Source organism: Lontra canadensis, unplaced genomic scaffold (assembly GCF_010015895.1).
Source record: "Lontra canadensis isolate GAN:19392208 unplaced genomic scaffold, GSC_riverotter_1.0 scaffold20, whole genome shotgun sequence".
NCBI classification, from domain to species: Eukaryota; Metazoa; Chordata; class Mammalia; order Carnivora; family Mustelidae; genus Lontra; species Lontra canadensis.
In genome coordinates, this window is record NW_022631014.1 from 10,224,362 (window position 1) to 10,233,986 (window position 9,625).

Below are 9,625 nucleotides of genomic sequence, written 5' to 3' on the forward strand. Positions count from 1 at the left end.
AGTTTTTTTTCTGTCTGACTTATTTCACTTAAATTATGCTCTCAAGTTCCATCCATGTTGTCACATTCTTTCTAATGACTGATTGGTATTCCACTGGGTAAGTGTGTATATATACACGTATATATACATATATGTGTGTGTGTATATATATACACACATACCCCATCTTCTTTATCCATTTGTTCATCGATGGATACTTGGGTTGCCTCTATATCTTAACTATTGTAAGCAATGTTGCAGTAAATACAAGGGTGGATATATCTTTTGGAATTAGTGTTATCTTTGGATAAATATCCAGAATTGAAATTGCTACATGTGGTAGTTGTATATTTCATTTTTTGAGGAACTTCAAAACCTGTTTTCCTGTGGTGGCTGCACCAATTTACATCCCACAAACAATACTTATGTGTTCCATTTTTGCCACATCCTCACCAACACTTGTTGTTTCTTGTCTTTTTAATAATAGTTATTCAATTCAGGGGTGAGGTGATACCTCATTGTGGTTTTGATTCGCATCTCCTTTATGATTAGTAATGATGTTGAGCATCTTTCATGTCCCTATTGACTCTTTGCATGTCTTCTTTGGAAAAATGTCCTCTGCCCATTTTTGATTGGATTAATTGCTATTGAATTATATGAATTCTTTATATATTTTGGATTTCAGATACAGTATTTGCAAGTATTTTCTCCCACTCAGTAGGTTGCTTTTTCTTTTTGTTGATGGTTTCCTTTACTGTGCAGAAACTTGTTAGTTTGGTGTAGTCCCAATTGTTTATTTTTTTCTTTTGTTGCCTTTGCTTTTAGAATCAGATCCAAAAATGCATTGCCAAGACCAATGTCAAGGAGCTTACTGCGTATGTTGTTGCCTATGAGTTTTACGGTTTCAGGTCAAGTTTTTAATCCATTTTGAGTTAATTTTTGTGTATAGTATGAGGGTATTCTCATTTCATTCTTTTGTATAGGGCCATGCATTTTTCCCAGCACTAGTTAATGAATTTATTTATTGTTTTTTTATATTTGCAATGAGATAGTAATAGTACTTACCCAAATGTTTGTTATGAGCATCAGATGAGACAGGGCTGTATTTCACAGGACTATATTTCACATAGTCCTGGTTTGTGACATTGTTTGACAAACAGCAGCACTGGTTTTTGTGATTGTCTCATTCATACTCTATTATCCTTTCACTTCCATTCAGGCAGAGGCATCATTTCAGTAGCACACAATGTTAACAAATGAAAGCAGTAGGCAAGATAACATTTGGCCACCCAGGAGGAAAGACCAGATGGCCTAGGTTGCATTTACAGACACGCACCAGGAAAGCTGGGCCACTGTGAGTAAAATAGTTTGAAAATTCACTATAGTAATCAGGAACTAGAGAACAAGCTTAGTGTACCTACCACCTGCTGTTGGGTCAGCTGAGGGGACATAGCTGGAAATCAGATTGAAATTGGAATCAATCTAGCTTCCCAAGACTTTTTCAAGCTAATCTAGAAGTAAGATAATAACCCTTCCTTTCTGATAGGCCAATTCAAGTTCAGATTCATGGCACAAAATTGTATGGCTTGCAGGTTCTGCTGGAAACAAGTCTGTGAATGAAGACTTCTCATCCTTTTCCTGACCCATTTCCTACCCTAAAAAAAAAAAAAAAATCATGGTTCAGAGTTCCACTATGGCCTACGATGTAGGAAACTAGAGATAATATCCCTGCTAACCTAACAGCAAGAAAAATCTGAATAAATTTCAAAACCATCACTTTTCTTGAACTCCTCAGATTGCTGAGGTTGTGGGGCAAACAAGGAGCCTGAAATCCAAGGAAGGAGAGGCTCCTCCAAGGAAAGATATGGTAATAGTTTGGCTCATTTGTGGCAGATGATGAAATGAAGATATTGAGTACCATACAAGCAGGTATAAAGAATTCAGCTTAAATTTTTAACAGATTGTCAAAGATTATGCTAGGGCAATCATGATAGCATACAGCACATGGGATACTCGGACATTTAAGATATTTTCCTTCACTCACGGGGTATGTCCATGACTACCCCATCTGCACCCTTCTATCCTACAGAATATAAATCTTAAGCTGCTAGAGGAGAAGCAACAAACCGTGTCACCCCAATGTATAGGTGAAAACCCATTGCTTTTAGAGAAGGGAAAGAGAAGAAGAAGCCTCTCTACCCTTGGAGAAGAGCAGGAAATAGTTTGGGACCCAAGATCTGATTCAATTAACATTAGAGGTTTTCTACAGTTGGGAGAAGGGTCTATAACTCTAGTCTTGGATGATGGGACCCCAGGAAAGAAACAGACAAAACCAACTGCATCAAAATTTTCCCTATGTGGCTCTTCTGAGCATATAGAATCATGAAATGGTATTGTAAGGGAAGTGGTTGACTTCATAGGGTATCCTCCAGAAATACAACTACAATTTATGTTAATGGAACACTGTTCTCATAGTTGGCTTCTTTATATCCATCTAGGCAGGAAATCCTTTGTGGCGAGAATTCTAATTTCATCTTAGGTAAGAAAGTTTGGTGACATATTCTCCGAAGAATTTTAGAATTGAGGCTTCCATATTATGTAATAAACCACAGCTTCTCAAATTTCTATAGAAAGTTTCTTTCAAAGTTCTAAGTTTCTTATATTTACTTTATTTTTTTTATTAGTGCTGAAAACATCTGCTTCAAATTAGAACAATGGACACATCACCATTTACCACGCGTGAAAGCTAAACCATAGTTGGAGGTGGGTCCTTAATAACTTCTCAAACTCAGTTAAAGAAAATGACCACATTTAGAAGAAAAGATGGTGGAGGCTTGGAATGTGCTGAAAAACTTCTAGAAAGAATCGGCATCATGTATGTAATAGACATCCATAGAATACAACCCTTTTCACCAGAAGCTATTTGTTTTTAAACACTCTCATTAATTTTATCTTCTGAAAAGAACTTGGCCATAAAATTTATATCAAATACCGGAAGGCTGTCTTTCGGTTTTGAAAGGTGTCTGAGTCACTTAAGAATCGCAGAGTTCTGTGCTTAAGGAAGACCTTCTTTGGTGTTGAAAGATGTCTGAGTCATTTAGGATATGTAGAAAGATGGCTCCCTGCCAGCTCCTGGGTTATCTAACATCTGAGCAGCCCAAAGTTCATGTTGGCTGTTTGCATTAATCACCATAATTTGACTAACAAGCCCGAAGTGACAACTCAGCATCAGCAGGGCACTAGGGCCACAAACTGAGCAAAGACAAGAAGAAAAAGGAAGAGTGGGGAGGCAGAAATCCCCTATTCCCCTCCATGGTAAGTTGAGAATTTCCAAAGTGCCAATAAAGGCATCAGCAATTCAAGCAGAAAGAGATCATGAAGGGAAGCCCAGTGGGAAGAGGACAGTTTGGACTTCCTTGCTCCCCTAATCATGTTTTCAGTTCTCTCTATCAATCCAGTTTCTCTCTGACTTTTGGCTGTGGCTCTGTGTATGGTAAAGCCATGGACTCAGGGTACCCTGGTTTCCTTTGCCATGCTGATCAAGAATTCAAGCTGGGCACTTTTGATTTCCAACTGTCAGATTTTGTAATTTTCTGTACAAAAATATAAGCTTCTACATCCAAGACCTGAGAAAGAATGGAATTTTTAGGGGCACCTTGGTGGCTCAGATGTTAAGCATCTGCCTTTGTCTCAGGTCATGATTCTGGGGGGTCCTGGGATCGATCGAGCCCTGTATTGGGCTCCCTGGTCAGCAGGAAACCTGCTTCTCCCTCTGCCCCTCCCCCCTGCCGTGTTCCCTCTTCTCTCGTCTCTCTCTGTGTCAAATAAATAAATAAAATCTTAAAAAAAAAAACCAGAATTTTTAGAATTTGGCAGAATATGGATTTTACGGTTTACATTCACAAGGAAACTGAAGGTAGAGTTAAGCACATCATCACTACTATCTTCCCACACATAACCAGACAAAGGCACAGAAGAAAATGACCTTATTTAACACAAATTACTTCATTCTTAAGTCAAGCAGTACATTTTAGTTTCTTAAAGTCAAGCAATCGGTTGGCTTCCTTCCTGGATAGGACTCTTAACTTGCCCCTGGTTTTTCAACTCGTTCTCTTTCAGTTTGCTTGAAGTACATTATTCTGCCAAGTATTAAGGCTGTACTTTTTAATGAAGTATGCTTCTTTCCTCCTTTTGTGTGGGCAACCCAACCTACCGGTCAAGTGAGCATATTTCTTTCCACAATCGAATACTTTTTTCAAAAATCTCTACCATTTCCTGAACCGAGTTCCACAGAATACTAGTTTGTGCAAATTCTTTTAAAGCAAACTTAAATAAGAAGAAGGACTCCTCAGAACCTCTTGTATGTTTGTGTGCCTTGCAAATTTCCAGGAACAAATACTGCATGCATGGTTTCCCAAACTTATCTGACAAAGGAGCCCTTTTAATTCTCCCACTTGCAATACTTATGGCTCCATATAAAACAGTTTGGATATTTCTGTCAACCTCATAAGTTAGTTTCCCCTCCAAATGACAAGAGAGACGACATCCTCCTGCTTGACAAACCCACCACCGTACTTCATTCCCTGATCAGAATTCTACCTCTGACTCTGAGCTCATTTGCTGGACAAGGATAATTGGCAGCCTGAGTCCAGCCCCTCCTGCCTGAATTTACCATCATCTGCATTTCCCCAGGTGCTAAAAAAGATGCCTCTTTTCACAGAAGAGTGGACTTTCAGAATTGGATTCATTACAGTTATACTTTATGATTATTTCACACATATGGTAACACCAAAAAGAGTGCACTCTCACACTTCCCACACGTTAATTCATAGCCCGGGGACGTATAATATGATCTCCCTACAGACAGTTTGCTTCTTTCTGCTCTACCTTAACAAACCATAATCTTTAAATCCATGCCCCAGAGAATAGCCATAGCACATACTTTATGAAAGATCCCAGCTATTTAATAATAAGATAGAAACAGATATGCCCATCATTTTCTTTCAAGGTATAGGCAGTCTTCTTGTTCATAAATTAAAGACTGATTTAGAAGAAAACAAGTTTCCTTCATAACTATAAGTCAGCCTGATCATATCCTCACTTTTGATTTCTGAAAACAAGAAAATACAGTGATGTACTCCTCTTTCAATTGCTAATTGAAACTTATTTCAGGGCTTTTTTTTTTTTTTAAGTAGAAATGGATCAGATTTAGAGAAGTATTTATTTTGAGTTAGTCAAAAGATTCTGTACCTATTTTGGAATAATATGATTTTTTTAAGTGTGGGTCCTTAGCATTTGGAGGAGAACAAAGATCGCTGGGGGTGGGAAGAGGTGACTCCTATTTTCACAGAGACGTCAAAGCTTGAGTCATCCTTGTCATTTTCAGACTCAACTGCTTAAAGCTGAGTCACAGGGGTGGGCTGGAGTGGGGGTTCAACAGTATTCAGCTTATTAAAAGATGGACCATTCTTTACTCCTATACCTCTTAGAGTCATGGTAGGGAATAAATGCGTTGGTGTGTGCGCAACTATTTGAATAGGGCCTGCTGCAAAGTGCTGTCGACTTCCTAAATGTAAGTAATAAATGTCAGCTATCACTCCTACTATTACTACTTCTACTACTATTATTTTAGCTATTAACCACAAATTTTCAACTTTACTGCAGACCTGAAACTGTGTTTCCCAGACGCAAGCCTGGAGAATAGACGCTGTTTGCTTTTACTAATATCATCCCAGAACAAGTGCAACATTTGTAACGAGTAATTAGCATCCGGTCTGTTCTTTCCAAATTATGAGTATCTCCCTCTCTCTAGTGCTTGTGCACGATATCTCTCTCATTCTCCCTCTCTCTCTCTCTTTTATCTTTCTCTCTCTCTCTCTCTCTCTCTGGTTTAATTAATGCTAATGCATACTGTTCTACAAGAATTTGCAAGCTGTACTGAGAAATAATGCAGTGTTAGCTTTGTAATTTAGTGCACAGAGCACATTTGTGCAAAAGCTTTGTAAACTGGGCCCATGGTCAAAAGGAGCAATTAGCACTTTGTTAATATGCAATGATGTACTAATCTGTGCAGTCCCCAAAAGCAATTGTCTGTTCTATTTTGCCCTCATGTGCAAATTTTTTCCAGTGTATACAGCAGTGCTCCAAAAATAACACATTGCATGCCTGGTGCTGTAAATTGGGTTTGCGACCATGAAGACATAGAAATTAGAAAATATTTGTTGGGGGAAATGTGCATAAGTTTGGCCCTATAATTTCCAGCAAAACAAGGAAGTTGTGCGCAGCCTTCAAGGGGAGGGGAGTTTTCTATTCCTCCCTCAGGTTTCTCAAGCGAAGTTGTCTTCCTCTTCGGAAAAAGACGATGGGGAGGGCATTTGGTGGAAAAATAAGACCTCACACCAGAATAGTTAACCCAAAATCACACTGATGTCGACTTCGTTAACACTGCAGACTGATTTGCATTTAAACAGACACCATCCATTTCTTTATTTAAATAGCACATAGGAACCATAATAACAATCGTGCATTCTTTGGACTTCTCGAGATCTTAGTGAAGCACATGACTGTGTCGGGTTAATAATAAAAATGACAATGTCTTACATTTTTACAGTGATTTGCAGCTCCCCCAAGATATTTCAGGTACACCGGCTCATTTGAGTGTCACCACACATCTGTGGGCAGGCATTACCATTATCACTTTGCTGATGTGGGAATGTGGGTTCAGAGAGGTTGGGTGACTTATACGGAGTCACACAGGAGACAGTACTTTGTAGTGGTTCAGAACATGGGCTCTGACACCAGGCTACCTGCAGGCAAATTTCTATTCTGCTTCTGTCTGACCGTGTAAACTTGACTTCACACTTCTGAGCTGCACCTTCCTCATCTATACAATGGGAATGATAATTCTAGGACCTGCCTCAGGGGATTGTTTATTGTCAGGATTAAATGTAAAGCACTTAGAACAGTTCCTGTAGGGGAACGCCTGGGTGGCTCAGCCAGTTAAGTGTCTGCCTTTGGCTCAGGTCATGATCCCAGGATCCTGGGGTGGAGCCCCACATAGCATTGGGTTCCCTGCTCAGTGGGGAGTCTGCTTCTCCCTCTGCCCCTCACCCTGCTCATGCTCTCTCTCAAATAAATAAAATCTTTTAAAAAAGAACATTGTCTGCTACTATTATGTGCTAGCTAAACATTAGCTCTTGTTATTGCTGTTATACTTATCACCATAATTATTTAGCATAAGTAAGTGACAAAGCTAAGATTTATTCTCAGATGTTGTGAGCATTCCAAGGATTGGAAGGTATCTAGTAAATGGAACTATCTTTCTTTGTCAAGTGTCTATTTCCCAACCAAAAAGTATCAAATATACTTTTAATGATAAAAGAGAGTTCAAGAGCAAATTAATGCTATTTACTTGAGGGAAAACTATTGTATGGAAGATAGTGACTATGGTTCTTTATAGAACAAAGACTAGCACCAACTGGTAATGAGCTGAAACATGATTTTGATCCAGTGTAGAGACACAGTCCTAATAATGGAGAAGAGGTGTTCTTGGGGACTGTTGCAGATTACAGAAATGACCAGAGCCCAGGACCTTTCCTTGTATCGGTGGACTTGTGAGATGGCTTTACAACTCCTGCCATCAAGAGGTAGCCTACCGTCCCAGCTAGTGGTTCTAGGGTGGCCCTGTGGCTTGCTTTGGCAAATAGAATGTAGTGGAAGTGATGGTTTGGAAAGAGGTCCAGTTCACCTAGGCTAGCCTGTTGGAGGATGAGAGTGCTTCTCCTGCCCCAGGGGACAGCCAGCCAATTCAGGAGGCAACCATCTAGCTCACCAGTACTCGTACTTTGTACTGCAGGTACGTAAGTCCAGAAGAATCACCCAGCTGAGCCCTGGCCAGATGGCTAACTCGCTGAAGTATAAACTAATCAATACTGTGGTTTCAAGCTGCCAGGTTTGCCATGGTTTGCTACATAGGGAAAGCTCACTGACACTGGGAGACTGTGGCATCATTAAACCTAAAAATTATTCAAGACAGTATCGGTAGCTCCCTTTGGGAACAATTTAGAAAAAAAAATGATATGGGATAAGAGAATGAAACAGGAACTTTAGAGGTTTTGTTCCCACACACATGCTTCTCTGAGTTTGTTAAATGGAAGTTTAAGCTCCAGCTAAAGGATTATTTTCTGTTCATAAGCAAACAACATAATTTTTAAATATGCATTCAATAAACATTATTGAGTACCTACTATGTGCTAAATGTTAAGAAAATGAACTGATTTCTTTACTAAAAATATAAAAGACAAAAATTGTGTCAAATATAACTTTGACTATATTTGGTTCACTAGATGACATTCAAGACTATGGTTTGTTAAAAGAAATAGATTACATTTCCATAGCAGTCACATAAGCTTAATGACAATGAGTTAACAAATGAGTTAAAACAAATGAGTTAAAAGATGTTTTTAGAGCTTATACTAATAACTTACATATCAAAACTATAAAAATATGTATTTGTCAAAAGTTGAAAATCTAGAATCAGACATTCACGAAGATGACAGGCCTTGTCATCATTTGATTTTCCCTAGTACAGTTTGGTCTAGTGTGGCCAGAGCTCTACACTTGACTGGCCAAAAATGTATGTATCAATCAATATCACCTGTGATACAAATTTGATGCATAAAGTTTGGGCTACCTCATTCTCTTTCTTCTCTTTGGCATTTGGTAACCTTCATTTTATTATTATTCTCATTCTCAAGAAATTCTTCCTCCTTTACTCGTGTTCTCCTCTGTATTTGCCTACTATGGTTGGGGTCATTGCCCAGCCCCTTTCACTGACATTGGCAATGGTGCTTTTATCAACTCTGGCACCATTCTAGTTTGGGGACCAACCTCCTTATATTCAAGGTGCAGCAGGATGGCATGAAGTCCTCTCAGATGTCTCACTGTTAGCTTCCTATGGAAAGGTTAGTGTCTATCATAGTTGCAGAACACTTACTCAATTTTTCAGATTGCCTGGAGCATAACACATAAGCCACAGTTTTCTCTCATTCATTCATCCAATGTTCATTCACTCAATAAATGACTGTTGACCCAGGAAAAATGCTGCGCATTGGGAGATACACATGGGAGCCAAGTATTAACTTGAGCTTTGTCCTCAAGAAGCTTGCAGTCTCGTGGGAGAGACAGACCTTTGTCAAATAATCACAAAATAACTCCCCCAAAACCCAAGTGTAAAATTGACCCCAGGACTAGTGCCACATTTATAGTTGCCAAGGTCAGAAAGAGCTTTCATGAGGAAATGTCACTTGGGTGTGGTGTATGAACAATGAATTCTGGAACACTGAAAAGAAATTAAAAAAAAAAAAAGTTAATAAATATGTAAAAAAAATAATAATAAAGTGAAATAAAGCCCATGTAGACATCAACCAAGAGCAGGAGAAGGCACAGTGGAACAGGCAAAGTACAAAGGCCCTGCAGTAGGAAGAGGCATGAAGAGGATATGGGAGGAAAAGGGAGCCAGCACAACTGGGATGGAGGTTAGGATGAAAATGTAGAGGGCTTGAGGAACCAAACTAAGCAGGCCTTGTTGAAGAGTTTACCTTGATTCCAAATGCAAAGGAAAAGCAAAGGAGGATTTAGCAAGGTA